Source organism: Dipodomys merriami, unplaced genomic scaffold, assembly GCF_024711535.1.
Source record: "Dipodomys merriami isolate MVZ:Mamm:240054 unplaced genomic scaffold, mDipMer1.0.p SCAF_471, whole genome shotgun sequence".
NCBI lineage: Eukaryota > Metazoa > Chordata > Mammalia > Rodentia > Heteromyidae > Dipodomys > Dipodomys merriami.
Window position 1 is genome coordinate 574,300 of NW_027206037.1, and position 21,929 is coordinate 596,228.

Consider the following 21,929-nt stretch of genomic DNA (forward strand, 5'->3'; position numbering starts at 1 on the left):
GCATTTTCCCCCTCCACAGGTTCTCATGTGCTGCCATGATGCTCTGCCTCAGTGCAGGACCAGAGTTGTCGAACCCGTGAACCTTGGATCAAAACCATGAGCTAAGATGAAATTCTCTACCTTTTAAATAACTTCTCTCTCCTGTATTTGTCTCCACAGCAGCAGCAGCAGCAACAAATCCATTGGTGCCAAAAGGAGAAGTATCCAAGAAAGAAAAGTGACAATGGAAGTGCTGTTATTTAAAATAATTTCTGTTATATCACTCTGAGACTCACGGTGCTGACTGAAGTCTTTCTCAAGTTCCTCTCCTGGTTACAGCCATACTTCTGAATGAATGTCAGGCCCCTTTGGTATCTGCTTGAGACTGGCTTCAAGACCTGTCCTCCATGCAGAGCAGTGGTACCTACCCAGGGTCGGAGTCTCTACATGGAGTCCCGCTCCCCTCACAGTTCATCTGTCAGGCTTCTTTTTAACTCTTGAATTATGCTTTGGAAAAGCAGCCAATTGAGCAGAAAACATAAATTGTAACCTATTCTTCCTTGTACTAAAGTTTTAATATTCTTTTTTTGTCTTTATCTCAAAAGAAATCGGTTCTACATCCCTTTTAGACTAAACTGACTCAGTTACATACAATCTCCACGAAAGCCAAATTGCTTAATTAGACAATAATATCAGAGAAATTGACCATTATATCTGATTACTGACTTCTCAGATGGTTGGCATTACCATTTATATTCTTTGCAGATGGGTTTTTTAAGACTGAAAATAATTTATTGTGAGATGGTTTTTGGAAGTTATTTTTAATAGCCTAATGGTTTTTTTAATTTTCCAATCATTTATATTCATCATATAGAACCGAAAATAGAGTCACATTGATTCTCATCATGTGGCAACTCCTTTTTCCTCAGTTACAGACTGGTGGGACCTGGAGATGAAGCCGAGAGAAGAATGATTTCACCATTACCTATGATGTTAGAAGGGACAGGCCACAGAGGAGATGAACTCTGAGTGGGGAGCCATAAAAGTAACACACAGAAGAAGGTATGTTTTATGGTTGGACATTTTATTTGGTTGTCATAGAAGTCTCTCAATACTTCCAGAATATTGTTGCTGTTAACTTGCATTAGCAGAGTGGGAAATGAGGGTCAGAGGAGAAGCAAAATAGACAGGGGCCAGGTTCAGGCCACGGATCTCAATACTTTGAAATAATGTCCCCTTTCCCCCTTTCAATTACCACCAAGTAATTGGACCAAATGATCAGTCTATTGCTGGGCGCCCACCAGATATGTGACCCTCATGCCAAATAGTTTACATGCACTTTGCCCTTGAATTTCACAGCCACAATGTGTGCTTTTGTTATCTCTAGTCTACAGATGAGGAACCTCTCTCATTGAGAGGGAAGGTCCAAGTCAAGGTCAAGTGACTGGCAGAAAACACAGAGCTGACTCATGACAGAGCCACACTTCTATCCTAGGGGTTCTCTGTGCTTTCTCCTTACCCAAAGCTGAATATCAATCAGTATCACAAATCGATATTACAAAAAAATAAACAGCTGGATGGAGGAGGATGTTTTCTGCAAGTAGTTATTGTGGTGAAGGGGAAAGAGCACTGTTGGGACCAAGGGTTTAACACATGGCTTGGTGGAGGTGGAGTAGGATTGGTAAGTTTGCAGCAGGAAATCACATTTCTCTGTCATTAGTGTCTCCCTGGAGAGGAAATATGGTCTCTTTATATTGAATATCAAGAAGAGCTCCTGCTTTAAAAGCCATCAGAGCAGCTGGTCAGGATTTGGGGGAACCTCTTGGTTCTTACAAGCTCAATTAGACAAACACAATGATTGTCAACAACCATAATAAGACCTCAGACTGTTTTTATGCAAATGTAACATTCCAGTAAGGGAGTCCTGGATCCTGTGTTCAGCTATCCACAGTGGCATACTGTGTTCCATTTAGGGTGCCCCACTGTAGGAGGGTCCCAGGTGGGGTGGAAGATTTTGGGGTACTTGAACAATGATGCCCTCTGGTATGGTTTGTACTTGAAATATCCCCAAAAGCTCCTGAGTTGAAGGCTTGCTCCCCAGCTGGTGGCCATAGTGAGAGGTGAATGGATCCTGAGGGCTCTGTCTCTACCAATGGGTTCATCCACTGATGACCTCATAGCTGAGTGGGCTGTCAGGGGGCGGGGCCTTGAGAGGTGATTGGAACTCATCAGAAAGTATCTGGGCTCCACCAATGAGCATACAATGATGATATCATAGCTGAATGGGCTGTCAGGAGGCGGGACCTTGAGTGGTGATTGGATCATGCGGTTTTGGCACTAGCAACAGGCTCATCCACTGATAACCTCATAGCTGAGTGAGCTATCAGGAGGTGGGGCTTTGAGAGGGGATTGGATTCCAGGGTTGCTACCTTCATCAATGGATTAATGCCTCCACAGGGTGGGGGATGTGCCCTTGAATGGAGTAACTTTTCCCAGCCCATTCCCCTCTCCTTTCTCCACCTTGTGTTTCTGCTGCCACATGTGCTGCCTACCTCAGCTCAAAGCTATAGCTCCAGCCAACCACAGATGGAGACAAGCCCAAAGAAACCTTTCTTCCTTCGAGTTCAATTCCTTAGATCTTGTCACAGCATTGGAAAGCAGACCGACACTGTCTGTGAAAGCAAGCTCAAGGACCTGAGGCTGTATGGGGAGGCGCGAGGTGGAGAAGAGGAGAGGGCTCAGAGCAGGCCCGAGAGGGGGGCACTCTGGAGCTAGCAGAAGCATCACATTGGACTTGCTGTGATCTCTAGGCTGTGACGGTTGGGGATAGGGTGGAGATGGTGTGCTCTACTGTGTGCTCTACAGCTCTGCCAATGTGTGAGAGTGTGTCACAAGGTTTCTGAGAAAGAGAGCACCCAGGGCTACATGGCTGGATGAGGGGACGTGGCATAATTGTGGCTCTCCTCACACTTAGAGGCTTGGGGGACATTCACAAAAATTCTGGTCACTGGCTGAAACCTCAAGACATGGGAAGATTGGCTCAGATCTCCATTTGTCCTCTATCTTATATTGTGCTTGTTAACATTCCTCCTCCTCCTCCTCCTCCTCCTCCTCCTCCTCCTCCTCCTCCTCCTCCTCCTCCTCCTCCTCCTCCTCCTCCTCCTCCTACTCCCACTCCTCCTCATTCTTTTCCTCCACCTCCTCCTCCTCCTTCTCCTCTTCTCTCTCCTCTTCACATCTCTTTTCTTCCTTCTGCTTTCTCCTCCTTCTTCTCTTCTTCCCTTTCTTTCTTCAACTACCCTTCCTCTTTCTTCCTACTTCTCCTCCCTTTCTTCCTCCTTTTCTTTTCCTTACCTTCCTCATCCCAGGCCTTGTTCTTTCACTACTTGGCTCATGTGATTACTTCCAACTGAATCTTTTGAGAGCAAGTTTGTCCTGGACTCCCAGCTGACTAGCTCAGATCTTGGAGGTTCAGGTAGACACTGCCTTTATGGATGATCTGAGCACCACTGCCTGAGGACAAGAGGCATGGGGGCCAGAGTAACCGTGGCGCACCTGGGCCTGGGTAGAGAAGCCAACTGGGCTGTTGGCATATTCACCGGCTGAGGGCTGGTTTATGCCAGGTGCTTGTTGCTCACTGTGGACTGACTTCCACTCCCAGCTCCCCTTTGGAAATAGAAGCATGGGATGCGTGCTTGTCGTTGAGGCTCTCAGGAGTGGACAAGAGGGAATTTACAAGAAAGCAGATATGTGATTGCTTGGGGAGTTTTAGTGTGGAGGACCTTGCAGCCTCATGACCCAGGCCCAGGGCTGCTGGACCTTTCTGTAGTGGGAAATCTTGGCGATGACAGAGTTGTGGTTATGAACCAGAACACAAGAACTCATCAGACACACCTTGTACCTTGCCACGGGGGTCATTTGGGGATCACAGAGTGGCAGTGGACAGGAACAAGGGACAACACCTGTCCAGTTGCTCCTGAGCAGCTCCCCATGAGATGAGGCATGGGTTGGTGGTCACTTGATGGTAAAACAAGAGAAAATATCTGGACAAATGTTTGACATGGTCTTACACGATGTGTTGGGACACTTGATTAGCACAGACCTGCCCTTTACCTTCTCTCTCGATGCGGAGTCCCTGGCTACCTCCAGGGCCTCAGGCTCAGGTTCCCCTGGCAAGTGAGAGTGGAGGGCATCCTCTTGTCCCAGTGGAACTGCTCCCACACAGGCCATGTGGAGAGAGCCGTGCTTGGCTCTGTTGTTCCTGCCCATCTGGTGTTCTTGCAAGGGACCTTTGGCTGCTTAGTAATATCATTGCTGTAAATCTACAACTCGACTTGTCTGTTAGTTTATATTTAAAGTGTTTTTGCTGAGTGCTGATGGCTTACACCTGTAAACCAAGTGACTCAGAAGGCTGAGATCTGAAGATCACAGTGTGAATCCAGCCTGGGCAGGAAATTTCTTTTCTTTTCTTTTTGCCAGTCTTGGGGCTTGAACTCATGGTCTGGACACTATCCCTGAGCTTCTTTTGCTTAAGGCTAGCTTTATACCACTTGAGCCACAGCACCACTTTTGGCTTTTTCTGTTTATGTGGTACTGAAGAATCGAACCCAGGACTTCATGCATACTAGGAAAGCACTCTATCATTAAGCCATATTCACAGCCCCAAAGCTTTGTTCTTTTTCTTCTACTTTTCTCCTGATGCTTTGGGAAAAGATGGAAGAGACAGAAGAATAAAAGATGGGGAAGAATGTGACCTTAGGGTCAAGAGAACAGAGCTTTACTCAAAAATCTAGAAAGAGCCAGGGGCAAGAAGCTCATAACTATAATTCTAGGTACTCAGGAGGCTGAGATCTGGAAGATTACGTCTCAAAGCCAGACCAGGCACATGAAGCTCCATCTCCAATGTAATCAAGAAACATCTGGGCTGGAGGCATGGCTCAAATGATAGAGCACTGGTCAGTCAGCAAGAAGCAAGCAAAAAGCCTCGGTTCAAACTTCAGCACCATCAAAAAGACTCTGAAAGAAGAGGAAGGAAAACTAGTAGACATATTAGATATACTGTGTTGTTTAATTACTGCCCCTTGCTGGTTGGTTATTTTCGAGGTGGGGCCTTGCTCATGCCTGCACTGGAGTGGTCTGTGGTCCTACTATTTGCGCTGACTCATATCTCTGGGGATGGCACAAGCGTGCCACTGCTCCTAGCCATTGTGCTTCCACTGTGTCCACATGCCAGGGGCATGCCACCACTCCAAGCTACTGGTTGAAATGGGGTCTCACAAACTAACATGTCTGGGCTGACCTCGTACCACAACCCTCTGAACTCCTCTTCTGAAGTAGCTAGGGATACAGGCTCGTGCCATGGTGCCAGTTTCTTCCTGTTGTGATAAAGCCACAAATGCCACCATCGGTAGCCTACCCTCATGACACCATGGGACACTTGTCACTTCTCAACGTCCCCACCTTGAAGGGCCACGGACACAGGCCCATGGGAGTCAGCCTGCAACACATGCACTTTTGGAAGGACAGATGCAAACCAAAGCCCTCAGCTCATTTTGCTTTAGTTACTTTTTAGGTAGAGCCTCACATTCTTGTCCTAGTCAGCCTCGACTGTAGTCCTACGGATGCTGTCTGCAGAGCTGGGATGACAGGTGTGAGACGCCATGCCCTGCTTGCTGGTTGAGATGGAGCTTTTTTGCTTTGCTGGCTGTGATCTATGATCTTCTTTACCTTGACCTCCCCAGCAGCCCAGGATTCAACCTAGCTTTGAGTCTTGCCTTCAACTCTGCCACCCTTTCTACCTTCCCTGTGCCAGGCTCTTCCCTTCACTTTTTGTGAAATACAGTCTCAGTTCTCTGCCAGGCCTCTGATTTACTGCATGGTGGAGCAAGTAAGTCTCTGAAGTCAGACTGGAAGGCCTCTTGATTAAGAGTGAAATCGCAGACATGGTGCCCCAGCTGAGCGCCGAGAAGATGAAGGTGCTAAGTACAGAGTAATTACAGCTAATTTTCTGATGCCCGTGGACCCCAAAGGTAGTCTGAGTTCAGGTGTGAGTTGGGGTGGGTGTGGGGTGGCAGGCTCACTGGGCTGGCTTTGGGGAGATGTGAGTTGGGTGTGTCTCCTGCAGCTACTTTGATTAAGGGAGGTCTGAGGGCTAAAGGGTAGGTAAGAGATGGGGGAGGGCTCCCTGGGTATGTGGAGTCTCCACATCACTACCAGGCTTTGGAACAAAGAAACAAAGACAGGAGGATAGATCTCCCTCTCTTCACCAACAAGAGAGTGGGCAGCAGAGGTGGGCAGGGGTAGGGAGAGGATGAAGGGGTGGCTGTGGAAAGGGAAAAACTGAATTAAACAGAAATTCAAATTGCATTTTTTGTTTGAAACCAAGGCCTCCCTTTTTCTCGCTCTCCTCTTCTTCCCTCCCTCCCTCAAACTCAGGGCCTTGTATTCACTCTAGAGATGAAAAGAAGCATACAAAGAATCTTGCTTGGCTTTCTTGCTCACAGCTGGCGATCTATCATCTGAGCCATACCTCCAGTCTGAATTGTTGCTGGTAATTTGAGAGACAGATTCTCAAAGACTTTTCTGTCTGGGCTGGCTTTGAACCAGCCTCTCGAGCAGCTAGTATGACAGGTATGTCCATCAGGAACCAGGCTTGCGTGTCCTTTATTTCTCAAATTATATAACACAGGCCCAGGCTTTTCTGCCTGAACGCGGCACTTCTGAGATAACTTATTCTTCAAAGACCTGTGCCTCCTTCCATCTCTCAGGAAGTGGTACAGACTCTGAGTCTCTGAGCACCTCATGGGGAATTCAGTTTCAACAGTATCTTCTCCCCAGCTCCAAGCCCACATCTCTGGTCTCCGTGTAGGAATGAGGGCAAAGGAACACTTCTAGCTCTGGTCTCAGAGGCCTGGGTCCAAGTCTGACTGTGTCTGCTGATCTCTGGGGTTGGGGTGAGCCTAAGGATCACATGGTGCAGACAGGGCTAGTTATCATGGTGGCTGGGGTGGGAATGAGGAGAAAGAGGGGGTTGAAGAAGAAGGAGGATGAAGACGAAGAAGAGAAAAGTAGAGAAAGGAAGAGAAAAAGTAGTAGAGAGGTGTTGGGAGTGAACAGTAAAGTTTAAAGTTCATCTTGACCCTGGTGCTCACTTGAAGGCAAGTACAAGGAACTGGTTTACTTAAAAAACACCAGGTGCCCGGGATTTCTTTGCTATGTCTGCAGAGTTTGTTTTACTTTCTACCAGTTGACCTTGTTTTGTTTTTACTGCAATCTATTTTTACTGAAATTTTCCTTGTTTTTCTGGACTATTGTAACCTTATGTTACCTCTTGACTTCTGATAGTATATATTAAGGTAAGTTAAAAATAAATTGTGCGCAGTCTTGAGCTGCAGACCTCCCGACCCCATCTTTGTCTTATGTCTTTATTTTTCTGCATCCTCGCCCCCTAATTCAGGATTTCCCTTTGTTGCCAGCAGGCTCCGGCAAGTGGCTCCTGAACAGGGAGTTGAAAACCTGGGATCATGGCAGAGGACCCAGCTAAGGTAAGAGGACATCCAGAAATAGAGAGCGGGAGAGAGTGTAGTCGGGAGTAAGAAATTATGGGGCAAGGTAATAGCCACATGTTATATGTGCAGGCTCTCAAGGGTGTGCTTCATGCTCAAGCAGTGAAAGTTAGACAGAGTCAGTTAGAATGTTTCTTTTACTTTGTTGAGGAAGTATACCCCTGGTTCCTGGAGGAAGGAACCATTAGTTTAAAAACTTAGCAAAAAAACCCAAAAAACATTCAGGGACACTATGATGAAAATGCCCTGTAAGTTAAAACATTGCTGCTTTGTAATTGTCTGGTATCTGTGTAGCCTGCAGGTTCTGTATTGGGGTTGGCAAGAGGTATTGGCGGACGCACTATAAGACAGCCAACTGGGCCATTGGGAGCCATCCCCCAGATCCCCATCATGGTAAACTATCCACTAGTGCGGACATTTGGGCCCATCTGTAGTCCAACACTTTCTGTCTAACAGTCTACAATGTGCACGCTGTAAATGTGTTTGGTCTCAATGTTTGTGTGTATGTATTCTGGAATTCTTGGAATGTTTCTTCTCTCAGATTCATCCTGATTTGAGAGCCTAGAGGAGACTAGCTAACACTCCCTCAATATCTGTTTCTCTCTAGCTCCTTCTTTTTTACTTATACTTTAAACTGACCCCTTTTTCTACCCTTCACAGCCACCTCCTCCACCCTCTCTGGATCCAGAAGTAGTGGGGTGGTGGGGGTGAAAAACCTGGAGGATCTAACAATAACATAAAAGGGCCGGCAGGGAGAATTCACAGCCGGATGTAAATGCCACTGATCACCTACAAATGACACCAGCAAGACTTTAGCCTCCAGCCTTGACCCAGGGGGTCGGAATATGGGGGAGAACCTGTCAGTCTGAGGGGACGGCCGCTAGGGACTTCTTTCCCTTTGCCCAACATGACTGGGAATTTTCCTCTAACTTGGAAGGCCCCTGGGTCAATGTTTGCAGGAATCTAAAAGAAAAATCCTCCGGTGGTGAGTAGACGGGGTTTGAATCCCCTGGTATGTGGATTTCAGTCCCACTTGTGAGTGGTGGTGAGATGTCGCCCCATTCACTGAGACCTGATTTGGTCTTTGTGGCCACTTGTTTGTCTTGTTTACTTTGGTGTGTTTTCTGTTCTATGTTTTCTGAGGTAGGGATGAACTGGGGGCCCATTAGCCCCCAACTCAGCCTTTTGTTGTTGTCTTGTCTAGTTCCGTTTTAGAATTGGTACCAGTTTTAAATGTACATAAAACTGATTGATTTTTGTGCGCTTTAAGATCTGTGTGTTTTGTGTGTGTTTGTGAACATGTTTAAGATAAGAATTATCAGCATGCTGTAACAATTGGGTCAGTTTAAGTTTCAAATTCAAAAGGTTATGAGGTTTGGACATTACCAAAAATTTTAAAGAATTTTTACATTGTTTTAAATGGCCTTTTAAGGATTCTTTAACTTAAAAAATTAAAAAATCTGGTATTTTAAAATGCATAAGGGTGGTTTCACTGTAATCAAGTTATCTGGCTTAACAAAATGCATTGGCTGTTTGGAATTTAGTTCTCTTGGCTAAAATTTGGGGCTAAATATTAAAAGTTTAAATATAAAAGTTTGTTTAACACTCTCAAAGACATTACTGTCCTGTCTGTCTAAAAGTATGTATTTTCATTCAAAAAACCAAGAGATAAGAAAAGGAAAAAATGTAAAAGCGAACAAAAGACCTAGCTTTAGGAGTAAGGGGTAAACCGGCAAAAGTTCAGTTCAGCTGGTCATACATGGTGGGACAGGCCATGGGAGGAGTCCACGCATGGTGAAAGAGGACAAGTTGGCACAAACGCATTTCATCTTACCCTAAAGAGTGAGATTAGGTGTGTGCCCATTCCACAGGAGGGGCCAAGTGGCCCACTTTGTTCTGTCCTTTTTCTCTACAGGTAAATACTAGAAACATGTTGGTAAAAAAAAAATTAATGATGTGATGATCTGATTAGTATTGCTAAAACTGCCCCTTGGACTTAAAAAGGGGGTTAAAATGTATTTGTATAATGTGACTTGCTTTCAATGATGTTCTACAATTAAGATAGGTTTTTAAAAGTCATAAAGGTGTGAAGTTTACCTTCTTGGCACAGTGATGGTGATTGTAATTCTTGCATTAAGGAAAAATTGTCATGTGTGTTTAAAAGTTTTAATGTGTATCTGTTTTAAAACAAGCATCCAGGAGACAATGAGTGACACTTGGCCTCAAGATTTTAAAGGATTTTTTAAAAATGTAACTAAAAACTAAAATATAAAATAATAAAAGAGATTAATAGGAGGCTTAAAAATTAGGAATGTATTTCTGGATATAAAGTTTAAAAGTAAAATTGTTCTTAACATTTGCCTCAAAGTGAAAAAATTAGGATTACCAAAATAATTGCTTTGGGATTCAAAGTGACAGAGTGCAAGCCTTGAGCTGTAAAGCTGATGGACAGCACTCAGGCCCCGAGTTCAAGTCCAGCGACCAGCTAAGGGAAATGCAGATGAGGCATTTATCCCAGTGTAGAGAAGACATTCGTGGGACAAGAGCTATGGAGGAGCATCCAGAGGCAGTAAGCCACTGCTCAAATGGCAAAAATGTCAGATCCTAGAGTCATTTGTGTGTGGCCCTTCAAAAATTGGTCAGAGCCAGAATGTCATGGGAAGATAGTTTGTAAGCATGCCTAATGTCCATGACTATCTACCTTGTAGGGACAGAAACATTAGTAATCTGTGATAGTACTAAAAAGTAAAGTTATAAAATGTGGGAGATGGTTTAAATCCCAGCGCCTGTATGTGCCAAAAGCCCTAATTGACAGTAACTTTTGAGCTAACACCAGCTACAAGAAATTTATCTGTTCAAGAAAATCGTTTGTAAACTTGAGAGTGTGTTTCTATTAACATCTGTCTATTAACATCTGCACGGGTGACTTAGGCATTGTTAGGGTCACTAGGGGTCACATTCCTAAAGATGCTTTTACAAACCAGAGTGCTAAACAAGCTACACTGTTGTAGCTGGAGAAAAAGTCTGTGCATTTGTCAAAAGTTAAAATATTGTTCTTAATGACATCTAACCCTTGTAATCTCTTTCTAAAATAGACTAAGGTTATAGGTTCCTGGCTAGGTAGGATCAACACCCCTGAGTCAGCTTGAGGAAGTTACAGAAGATGAATCTTCACCCATCATCCCCTTTTTAGAATAATGGACCAGAGTCATAAAAAAAATGTGGCAAAATAGACAGAAGAAAAACGCATGGAAAATAGTAGTGCAGGCCTGAGCCCTCTACATCTGCCTAGAAAATCAGCTTTATTAAAAGAACTATCTAGTTTAAAAGCTTGTCATCTTGGTAATTTGTCCTGGGCTATTGTCTAAATAGTCTTAAAAACTAGTGGGGCCACAGCCTGGCAAGCCTAGGTATTACTTGTATCCTTAACCAGTCTGTGTAGAAATATAGCACAAGGTGTGACAGTCCCTTGGAGACACTGAAAGACCCTGCTGTTGCTGTGGCTGCTACAGCCTTACAGTCACGGGGAGGAAATCGACATAGTTACCCTGACCTCCTCCACCATGGAAAAAGTAGACTAAACTCTTGCCTGATTCCATCATTTGTATGGCTTCGTTTTGTCCATGTTACCATATAACTACTCTAATTTTATTATGGCTACTCCTCTTGCCAGGAGACTAACAAACATGGTATTGCTCATTCCCTACACTGCTTTGCCTTTATGGGACTTCCTAAACATATTAAAACTGATAATCCTCCGGGATATGTCGGACAAGCTTTTCAAACTTTTTGTAAATCTTACCAGATTTTTCACTCTACAGATATTCCCTATATTCCTCAAGAACAAGAAATTGTTAAACAAGCCAACGGGCTGTTTAAACACCAAATTTTTAAATTAAAAGGGGGGAATTATCCCCCTTCTCTCCTGTTAATATTCTTCTCATGCTTTATTTGTACTAAATTTTTAAGTTTAGATTGTAATGGACTTTCCACAGTACAGTGACTTTGGGAACAAAAGAGAGCAAAGAGCTTTTGGCCAAGTTAAGTGGAAGGATCCTTTAACAGGTGATTGGCACGGGCTCGATCCAGTTTTAACATGGGGTTGAGTACATGTTTGTGTTTTTTCGCAGGAAGAAAATGAATCCCGCTGATTGCCTGAGCATTGCATTAGGATTGTGGAGGCTCATTCTGATGACACAAACCCTGACACATTGGGCTTATGTGCCAGATCCCCCGATTGTGCACCCTACAACTTGGAAGAGAGTTGAAGTACTCATTCAAGTCAATAGATCAGCATACAGTACAGCACCTGATCCCTTCATCCAGCACACCAAGATGGGAGATACCTCAGCTTCAGACATTGGAAGTCCTTTCTACTTTACCACCAGCTCTAAAGGCTCCATTCCAGGCTGTATTATAATGCTATCAATGACTCATAAAATTTGGATCCCAGACAAAAATCAAATGTACAATATACAGATGACACCTTTACCAACTGGGTACCCAGTTCATGCAAATTTTACTCCATCCTATATGATACCCCGTTGCATTAATTCTTCACAAATAGTAGTATCTACAGGAAAGCCTCAGCCAATAAGGTACAGGCATGTGAAGCCATTTGTTACCAATATTTCTGGAACTAAATTTCAATTAATGGACTGGTTTGGAGCTAATCTTACTAATAAGTACAATTGTGGACTGTGGTGGATGAATGGGCATCCTCAACATCATGTTTGGATGCTGGTGGCTGCACTCAACAACATAACCTGGCCCAATTCATCCCTTTTAAAAAATATGAGTTGGGTATCACCACCCCATGTCATTATGTATAGACCATTCAATATCTCTATAGGAGCTAATTATTTTAATGTCACCTGTTCTAATTGTTCTTTTACTAATTGCTTGTATAGCGGCATAACTGAATCTATACTTATTGTTAGACAACAATCTGTTGTTATTCTTCCTGTAAATATTTCTAAAACTTGGTATAAAGATTCTGGCATTCAGGTGTTAAGACAATTGAAAAAACTAATGTGTCCTCATCGATTTGTTGGGCTACTTGTAGCTGATGTTTTGGCTTTTATTTTGTTAGCTGCCTCTTCAGGGGCAGCTGCTGTGGCACTAACACAAAACGTACAAACTGCCCATTATCTCAATCAGCTTGCTCATAGTACGACACAAGCCCTACCTCTGGACGCTAAAGTGGCAAAAACTGCTAAAAAAAACTGTTAAAACAATTTCAACTCTATATCACTTCCCTGACTTATGTTAAAGGATTGCTAATGTCATTGCTTGGCGTGGGAATGCTTTTGCTGATAGTTTTTCTATGCCTTCCTTGTATTATACGTGCACTGCAAAACTCTCTTATGAGTTTATGAATTCCCCTGAGAGGAACTGTAGCCAAAGACGGGTAAGAGGGGGTGCCAGTCTGACCAACCTAAGACAGGGCCTTCAGCTTTACTCTGAAGAAGTTCCCGATGACGGGTAAGGCAGACAAGGTGATCCACCAAGCCTAAGACAGGCGGGTTCGCTTCTTCAAACAAAGATGGGGGAGATTTTGGGAGTCCACAGTAAAGCTCTAAGGTCATCTTGACCCCTGTGCTCACTTAAAGGCACGCATAAGGAACTGGCTTTCATGAAAAAACACTAGGTGCCCGGGATTGCTTTGCTATGTCTACAGAATTTGTTTTACTTTCTATCAGTTGATCTTGTCTTGTTTTTATTGCACTTTGTTTTTATTAAAACTTTCCTTGTTTTTCTGCACTATGGTAACCTTATGTTACCTCTTGACTTCTAATAGTATATAATAGGAAAAATTAAAAATAAACGGGGCTGTAATCTTGAGCTGCAGACCTCCCGACCCCATCCTTTGTCTTATGTCTTTATTTTTCTGCATCCTCGCCCCCTAATTCAGGATTCCCTTTCGTTGCCGGCAGACTCCAGCACAATGGAATTCTAGGCCTCCATCAGAAAGAATGACATAGCCCATTTGTTAGGAAAAGGAAAGACTTGGAAAAAATTATATTAAGTGAAGTAAGCCAAGCCTAAAGAAACACAAGTCCCATGGTTTCCCTTATTTGCAATAACTAGTATATGTCTGAGACAAGCAGAAAAGATCAGATAAGTTGATTTTAGGTGAAATGAACCCCACTATAAGTATTGAATTGTTTTTTTTCTTGTGATTGTTTGTAACATATTTATAAGATGATTTCTTTGTTGCTTCATAAGCCCCGCTCCCACAGCATAACCACTGCTTTTATTGTATTTGATGTTGGTATAATTTGTGGAGGGGAAGGGCAAAAACAAACCATTTAAATAGGGATACAGGTGGACCCACTTCAACAATGAGATGTACAAGTCGTTATGTTGAAAAACAAACTTTACAACTTTGGTCGGGGGGGGGGGGAGATGGGAAAGGATGGGAAGAGGAAACAGAGGAGGAGCCAACAATTCTTGATAAGAAATGTACTCATTACCTTGCCCATGTAATTGTAACCCCGCTGTATGGTATTTTCACAATAAAAATTTTTTAAGAAGACAAAGGCTGGTTCAATCCATTGTTCTCTCTTATGGGAACATGGTATGCTAGGTGTGGGATAGAGACCTGGCGGGCAGGGGAACAGATTCAGACCCAGATTAGAAACTTGCAGTAAGGAGTCAGCGAATTATGGGACTAGCAGTGTCTTGCAGTCTGGAGGATTGGATGGAAATTATTTGGACGGTATTTCTGTGATGTAAAAATATGTGGACCAAGTTGTAATATGAGGAAATAGACTGCAAAATGATGCATTATCCAGTATCTCTACTCTCTGTCACTCACTCATCCCCTAAGCTCTGGGTCTGATCCCTCCATAGTCCCAGCATAAGAGGGACTATGACAGTGATCCTGAGTGGTTATTCCTGAGAACAACCATTCAAGATCACTTGGTGATTGTAATTGTGGGATGGACGACATTGTTTTGAGCAGTCTCCAGTACAACTGTGGAGGCACCAAACTAGAGCTAATCCTAGTTATCAGCCCAAGTGGGCAGGTTTGATGGGCACAGCAAACAGGAGCTTGTGTTGCCCTGCTCCCCAAGTAGATATGTAGATGGGTGAGGACTGTAAGAGCAGGTATGGGGTGACTTCCCCCACTGTGTCTGGATCACAATGATCCCACAATGCATACCTGTTTCTAGCTGAACAATAAGATACAAGAATCAAGGCCACATCCACATTCTGTGCTGCCTAGTACCATTGGCATTTTCCTCTATTGGCTCATACCACTACCAGCAGGTGAAGGAAGCAAAGGTGCTATGTGGTGACTGAGTGAATTTCAGAGATCCTGTAGGAAGTGGGTGATTGCAAGAATAGAAGTGATTTCAGAAAGCTTGGGAACATGGCCCCTCCACCTTCCCTATCCCATTACTGGGATATCTAACCAAACCAGAAATGCATGCACAATAAAATTTTCTTTAGGCAAGAAACAACAGCAAGAGTATCTGCAGAGGAATTGACCTGGTGGACCCACTAACACCAACAAAATGAAAACTGAAAACAGGTAACCTCATAACAATCATTACTGTGGACTGTAAATCAACCAAGGGTGAGACCAAAGATCATGCAGACCTGGAATCTTCCTCTGGTTCCTTTCTAGCTAGTGTCCTTTCCTCTGACACTGGAATAACTAACAATATGTCAGAAGTCCTACGTTACCCCAAGAGAGTAACCAAAAGATAAACAAAGGTAATAAGAGAGAAGGCATGGCTAGAGAAAGCTAGAGAACATGAAAGAATTAATTACCAAATTAAGCCTGGAGAGAGACCATGTTGCAGAGGACCTGAAGTTGGAGAGGTCCATGAGGAAAGACAAGGTTCAACAGATGAACCAACTGAGAGATGAGAAAGAGCAATGGGTGTGATAAGTGTTTGACCTAGAGATAAACATGGTGGAACTTCAATGGCAGTTGGCAGAGCTACCCTCCAGCAGCAGCCTGCAGGACCAACTCTGGCCAAGCTACAGCTGCCAGCCAAGACCTATTAGTTGCAGAAGTAGCAACAGAAATGTGAGAAGCAGTGTTACATTCAAAGGCAGGAAAACTAGAGCCTCAGTCTCCAAAATGTGAAGCAGCAGGAGCAGCTGTGGTAACTGGAGCAGCAGGAAAAGGCCTGGGATCTGCATAAGCTCTTCAAGACAATGGGAAGATTACACATTAATGAGGCCATGAGATACACAATTTTGCATAATCTAGAGATCAAAGAGCAGCTGGGCCAGCTGCAGGATGCCTTCCACAGGCTAAGAAACAGAAGGTGGAGCTCTCTCGTGTGCTGCACTCAAAGCTCCAAGTGAAGGAAGAAGCTGGACCAGCAAGAGGAGAAGTTAGAAGAATGGAAAGAGATGGCTGAGTTAAGGAGTCTAGTGGCTCAGAATCTCAGGAGCTTCATGAACAGCTGCAGGAGCTCAGAGCTACCTGTGAACAGCACAAGGCCTACAATTTGCAGCTGACCTTAAAGAATGAGGCCTTGCAGCAGCACCTACAGAAGCAGACACAGTTGCTGGACAAAGTTGCAGGACCAAGAAGGACCATCAAAAATTACACAACACTTGTGATGTGCCTTAAAACCACCAGACAGAAGCAGGAGCAGCTATGGGCCCCAGCTGAGCTTTCTGGCTTTCACTAGAGAAGGAGGAGTGAGCAAAAAGGAAAGGGGGTGATTCTACTTGTTGTGACTGTCCTAGAGGACAGACAATCCAAAGACTAGGTGGGATTGTTATCTTTATCCATTGATGAATTAAAGAAGGTGAAGCTTAGCCAGCAGCTGCTGGAGCAACAGACCTACTATGGGTTCCTGGCTAATATGGTAGTCAAGAGACAGAGAAAGCTGAAGCAGTAGGGTTTCTTCTCCAGAAGTTGAAACCACGGGAAAGGAAGCAGGACACACAAGTGCCCAGGAAGACCCTGAAATTCTGCTTCATCCACAAGCTGCCTGGAAAAAGTGGGCTACTAGAGGCAAGTGGATAAACTCCAACATGGATGCAGCTAGCTGTCAAAACCTATCAGCCCCATTGAAGAGTCCCTAGATTTCTATAAAGAACAGATGGAAATACTGGATGAGCTATATCAGAAGAAAGATGAGTGTGTCAACCAGCTCTTCCAGGAGAAGGAGAAGAAGAAGGAGCTGCTATTGCTTCTTACAGATGTAGGCACCTGAGTTTCAGGACAAGATCCTGGCAGCCATCCAGACCCCTGCAGATGAGGGACCCTCAGACCTCTCAGGCTTCAGGAAGAGGGAAGTTATGAAGAAGCAACAGATTTTAAAGATTTAAAGCTTGAAGACTATGTGGATACTGCCCAAGGAGAGGCTGGGGTACCTTGGCATCTCAAGGACCCCTACTACAGAGCAGATTGTGCTACAATAGCTTTCTATTCAAGCACCTATCTGAGCTTACATGTTTGGGCAGTAATGGCTGCAGGACTGAGACAAATGACAACTTGGAGATCATTTTTGCATGAAGACCTGGAAGCTTCCAGCTGGGGAATAGGGCTCTTGTCCTCTAACTTACTTTGTCGCCATAGTACTAGATGGCATACTCTTAGGCCTAATTATAATGAGTGAGAGAGGGGAGGAGCCAAACATACCAGAGGCTTCTGGGAGCTGGCCCAAATTCTAGAGACATTTAACAGTCCATTCATTACCAGGAAAAGGGCTCAGGTGTAGGTTTCCACAAAGTGTAAATTCTTTACAAAGGAAGTTGGAGAGTGATGGCACGGTTTTATATTATTATATTATGATAATAATAGAAAATGTTTGATGTCACAGTTTAATAATAGTGTAGTTTAATTTCATAACATTACATATTTTACATTTTATGCAATATTTTGATATTACCATATTGTATACATTATATCAATCATTTCATGATGTATGTTGTATGTCACTAGCATCACTTGGCTTTTTGAAAATGTAAAGAATGCTGAGCTGAGCAATAGTGAATTTTCTTTTTTGTTTGTTAAAAAGTTACAACGGTGATAGTGAGATGAAAAAATAATAAAAACCACGGAAAACAAGAAAACATTACTGCTGAAATCCTGGAACAAAGCAAAGATATGAGATGAACAATTGGAAGTCTAACACAATTGGAGTACAGACTCATGGATTACAGAAATGTAATCCAAAAATAAGAATATAGAATTATGAAATATCTATAGATATGGCATATCTTAATAATTTTTCAGTGAAACCTACTGAATGATACCTCTTGAATATTATTGTTGAATTAAAAAATAAAATTCAAACTAATATGTTACTTAGTCTTTGTAAAGTGGATTAGATTCTGCATGTGTAATGATACACCTTTGACTCAGGTAATAAATTGAAAATTCAGAAACAACTATTCAGTATTTAAATAAAAAAGTAATTACACAAATTGATCTAAATACCAAATGTATCCTCTGTCTTAGATTTTCTGTTTATTAACTTAAAATCACATTCCTTATGAAGGAGAAAAATAGCTGAACTAACTTTAATAACTCTAAAATATTTTCTTAATTAAAAAAATTCCTCAAAGAAAAAGATTAGTGTAAAAATCACCTTTGAGCATACTCTACAACTGAGGTGTGAAAAATTAAACAAAAGTAATGAATTATATACAGCTCCATATTCATAGCTTTTTAATGAATTACGTTAAAATGTCCTTCATTTTGAAATCAGTTCAGAATTCTTGCACAAATTAAAATTGGGGAACTACATTACCAATAGAAAATTAATACAGTATTTTTTATGAGATTAGAAGTCCGATGAAAATAAAAAGATTGCAATGGCTCAAGTGGTGAAGCACCAGACAAGCAGGAGGCATGACAATTTACAAATAAAAAGACTTGGATGGTCATCTAATAACTCCACAATGAAAGCTCAGCTAATTTTCAAAATCACAAGATAAAAAGTCACCTACAGTATGGTGGAAAAGTAATTAATTCATAGTACAAAAATAAAAGATACAAAAAGGTAAGAAAAAAAAACAGTTTTCCAATCCTGTTCAAATTTAACTTTCGCCTAGCCAAAATAAACAACATTTGTCACTGTCTAAGGAAATTGTACGAGGCATTTCCATGAAAGAGGAAGTTAAAGTTGTGGTTTACAGGATGGAAATTCCAACTCCAGATGATATGTAAATCAACTTCCTTAAATGAGAACTCAGGTACAAACCCTTTTCTTGGCCCACCTCCCTGAATCAGAGGACATATTCCTCCTCTTTTTGTGAAAGGGAACTTTCTTTACACTTTTTTTTTTTACCATCTCCCCATTGCTGACACATTATATAGAGAAGTTTCTTGGGGTTGTGGTGTTTCTTTATCTTGACAATTGCAGTGTGAGTTTTTGGAATGTGGTTAAGAGTTCCCTTCTCTGGAGATTCGCTATTGGCTATTTCCAACTTCCTGTCAGACCCTTTTTCTCCAATGATAAACCACTACAAGTGAAGGTTCTAAACGTTGGGAATTCTATAGCAGAGAACCTTTCTCACATGAAGCAAACCATTAATACTGTACTAATTTGAATTTTATGCACAGTAATCCCATTTTGTTATGAAACATGGAGGTAACATATAATAAAACATAGCATGTGAAAAATGAAGATAAGATAAAGCAGCAACAATGCAACAAGATAGCAAGGAAATATTTAAAAATTGCTATAAAAATAAACCCATGCAAAAATGAGTCCCCAGTGACTGCTTTTCACCATGAAAGAAGGTGGATCTCAGAATAACAGCAAAAACAAAACAAAACAAAACAAAACAAATAAAAACATTTAATTCAGTGAGCATTGTTGTTTTCCCAGTAATCCTTGCTACTCAGTAGGCTGAGCTCTGAGGATGGCAGTTCATAGACAGTTCATATAGGAAAGTCCAAAAGACTCATCTTCAATTAACCACCAAAGTGGAGCTGTGGTCCAAGTAGTAGGAGAAACAAAAAGCAAACAACAACTACAACAACAACAACAACAAAAATTCACGAATAGTGCTCATGCCCTAAGTTCAAGCCCCAGGTACATTCGAGAACAAAAAAGCAGTACTGGTTTCAGTGACACAAAGCTCTATAGCAGACTTCTTATTACTAGATCCTGTTACCCATCCTGGGAAGAAAAAAACGGAAACACCTCTATACTAGACCATTGGGGTGTTAAATTTTCTATTATATTGGATTCTTTAAGTTTCAGTACTAATTTCTAAAACTAAAATAAAATAAAATCAATTGGAATACTTAGAGAAATAGCTGGTAATAATGGAGAAGAAAGAAAATGCAGGGTTGAACACTAAAGATTAAAGAATGGCTTCAGAAAAAATAAGTCATAATTTTTGGGGTAAAAATGAAGAGAACATTAATTCAGGCTAAGAGATTAATAATAACAATGGCAAAGCTCAATTTACCCTTTAGGCATACTGAGTGGTTAACAATAGCCAACAATTGTAACAATACAACAGTTTGCTGTCCAGTTGTGATGGTTCTTTGTTGGTGTCTGTCTTTCACTCTATGTACCCAATTATTGTGCATTCATCCCCGCTGTCATTATCATATGAAGGTAAAAAATAATACTTAGTCAGCACCAGTGGTGCACCCCTGTAATCCTAGCTACTCAGAAAACAGATCTGAGATCTCAGGAAAGTCGTAGACACTCATCTCCAATAAACCACTAGAAAGCTGGAAGTGGTGCTGTGGCTTAAGTGGTTGAGGGCTCACCTTGAGCTGAAGAGCTGAGGTTTCCCTCAGACCCAGAGTTCCGCAGCACTAATGACAATTTTTTTTTTTTGGGTCCGGTTGTGGGGCCTGAACTCTGGGCCTGGGTGCTGTCCCTCAGCTCTTCAGCTCAAGGCTAGCACTCTACCACTTGAGCCACAGCGCCACTTCCGGCTTTTTTCTTTTTTGCTTATGTGGTGCTGGGGAACCGAACCCAGGGCCTCATACATTGCAAGGCAAGCGCTCTACCACTGAGCCACCTTCCCAGCCGACAAAATTTTTTTAAAAAAGAAAAATTTAAAAAAAGATTGAGAGTCAATGCCTGAATGTCAAAGATGCAAACATAGTGTTAGGCTACTATTTCTCTGCTGACAATTCAGATAGGGGATTATGCTTTCAAAGAAAGTGGATCAACAGCAAGAAAGGTACAAAATTTATTATAGTAACAAAACCACAAATGGGAAAGGTTATGCCAGGGAAACTACAGAACCTATAACCCTAAAGAGAATATTCTGATAGGATAAAATTGATAGAGAATTGAATATTGATAATGTGCTCTTGAAATGCAATGTATATAGTTATATGTATATATATATATATATTTATGTCTATGATAATTTTTAGATCATTCTCAAAAACGGCATTGAGTCATTAAATTATATATTAGAATACTATATCATTTTATAATAAAAAGGCATAAATGATATTTGAAATAAAGGTAAGAGAAATAGAGTGGAAGAAGAGCTTAGGAACAGATCCTCTACCCTGAGTTCAAGTCCAGCACTGACAGACAAACTACAAGAAAAACAACATCTCAAGGATGAGTCAGTATAGACAATAGACAAGAGGAAGTGATCACTGAGCCTAGGATCTTTGTTCCCTCATAGTCAGGTGATCAACGATAGTCACGTGATTACTGGTATCAATCAGGCAGGTGATGGGAAAGCTGGGAGGGGCTGGTCTGTGGGCAGATTTAATCCTGATCACAACTCAAGCAAGAGATAATTCTTGTCATCTCAGCTTTGTGCAAAGTGTGAATTGGAAGAACTCAGTCAAGGAGATCCTAAGAATAAACACAAGTTTCTATTACAAAAACAAAAGCAAACACAGAGAGGACAAGGCCTAAGTGGTAAAGTACCAGCCCAACATCAGGCCTGACAAATTACAAATAAAAAAAAGTATAGGATGATCACCTGTTAAGAAATACGAACTCAGCTACTTTTGAAGACCCACAAGATACAGTGGATAATGTCAGTAATATGGCCTACAGTCCTGTGGAAAAGTAATAAATGCATTGTTCCATTATAAAACATACAGAGAAGTAAAAAACAAAACAAAACAAAATAAAACAAACACAATAAACTTTTCCAATCCTGGACAAACCTACGTTGCACCTAACTCAAATAACCTAACCAAATAGTAAGAAGTAGGTCCTTGAAAGAGGAAGTGGAAGGTGTGGTTGCCAGGATGTAAATTCCAGCTCCTATTGATATGTAAATGAGCTTCCCTAAGCAACCAATCAGAGACTTCCTTTCCTGGACCCACCCTCTTTCAGTATAAATAGAGTGGAAGTCTGAGACTCAGGCATTGCTGAAGATCCTACATCAGCAGGACAGAGGCCATTTGGAGCTTGGATACTCCAGGTGAGGATTAGAGTGAGAGAATCCACTCCT

General features: G+C 42.1%; 1 long non-coding RNA gene across 2 annotated transcripts; it reads left to right on the forward strand.

Annotated features, from left to right (window-relative positions):
* Positions 1-798: 798 nt before the first annotated feature.
* Positions 799-13,865, forward strand: LOC138808728 (uncharacterized). Of its 2 annotated transcripts, none has more exons than XR_011366596.1 (3): positions 799-1,041; positions 7,458-7,523; positions 11,675-13,865. It is a non-coding gene; the product is annotated as an uncharacterized lncRNA (long non-coding RNA). The 2 variants fall into 2 exon arrangements; XR_011366597.1 differs by lacking the exon at positions 11,675-13,865 and adding an exon at positions 7,839-7,895.
* The last annotated feature ends 8,064 nt before the right edge of the window (positions 13,866-21,929 follow it).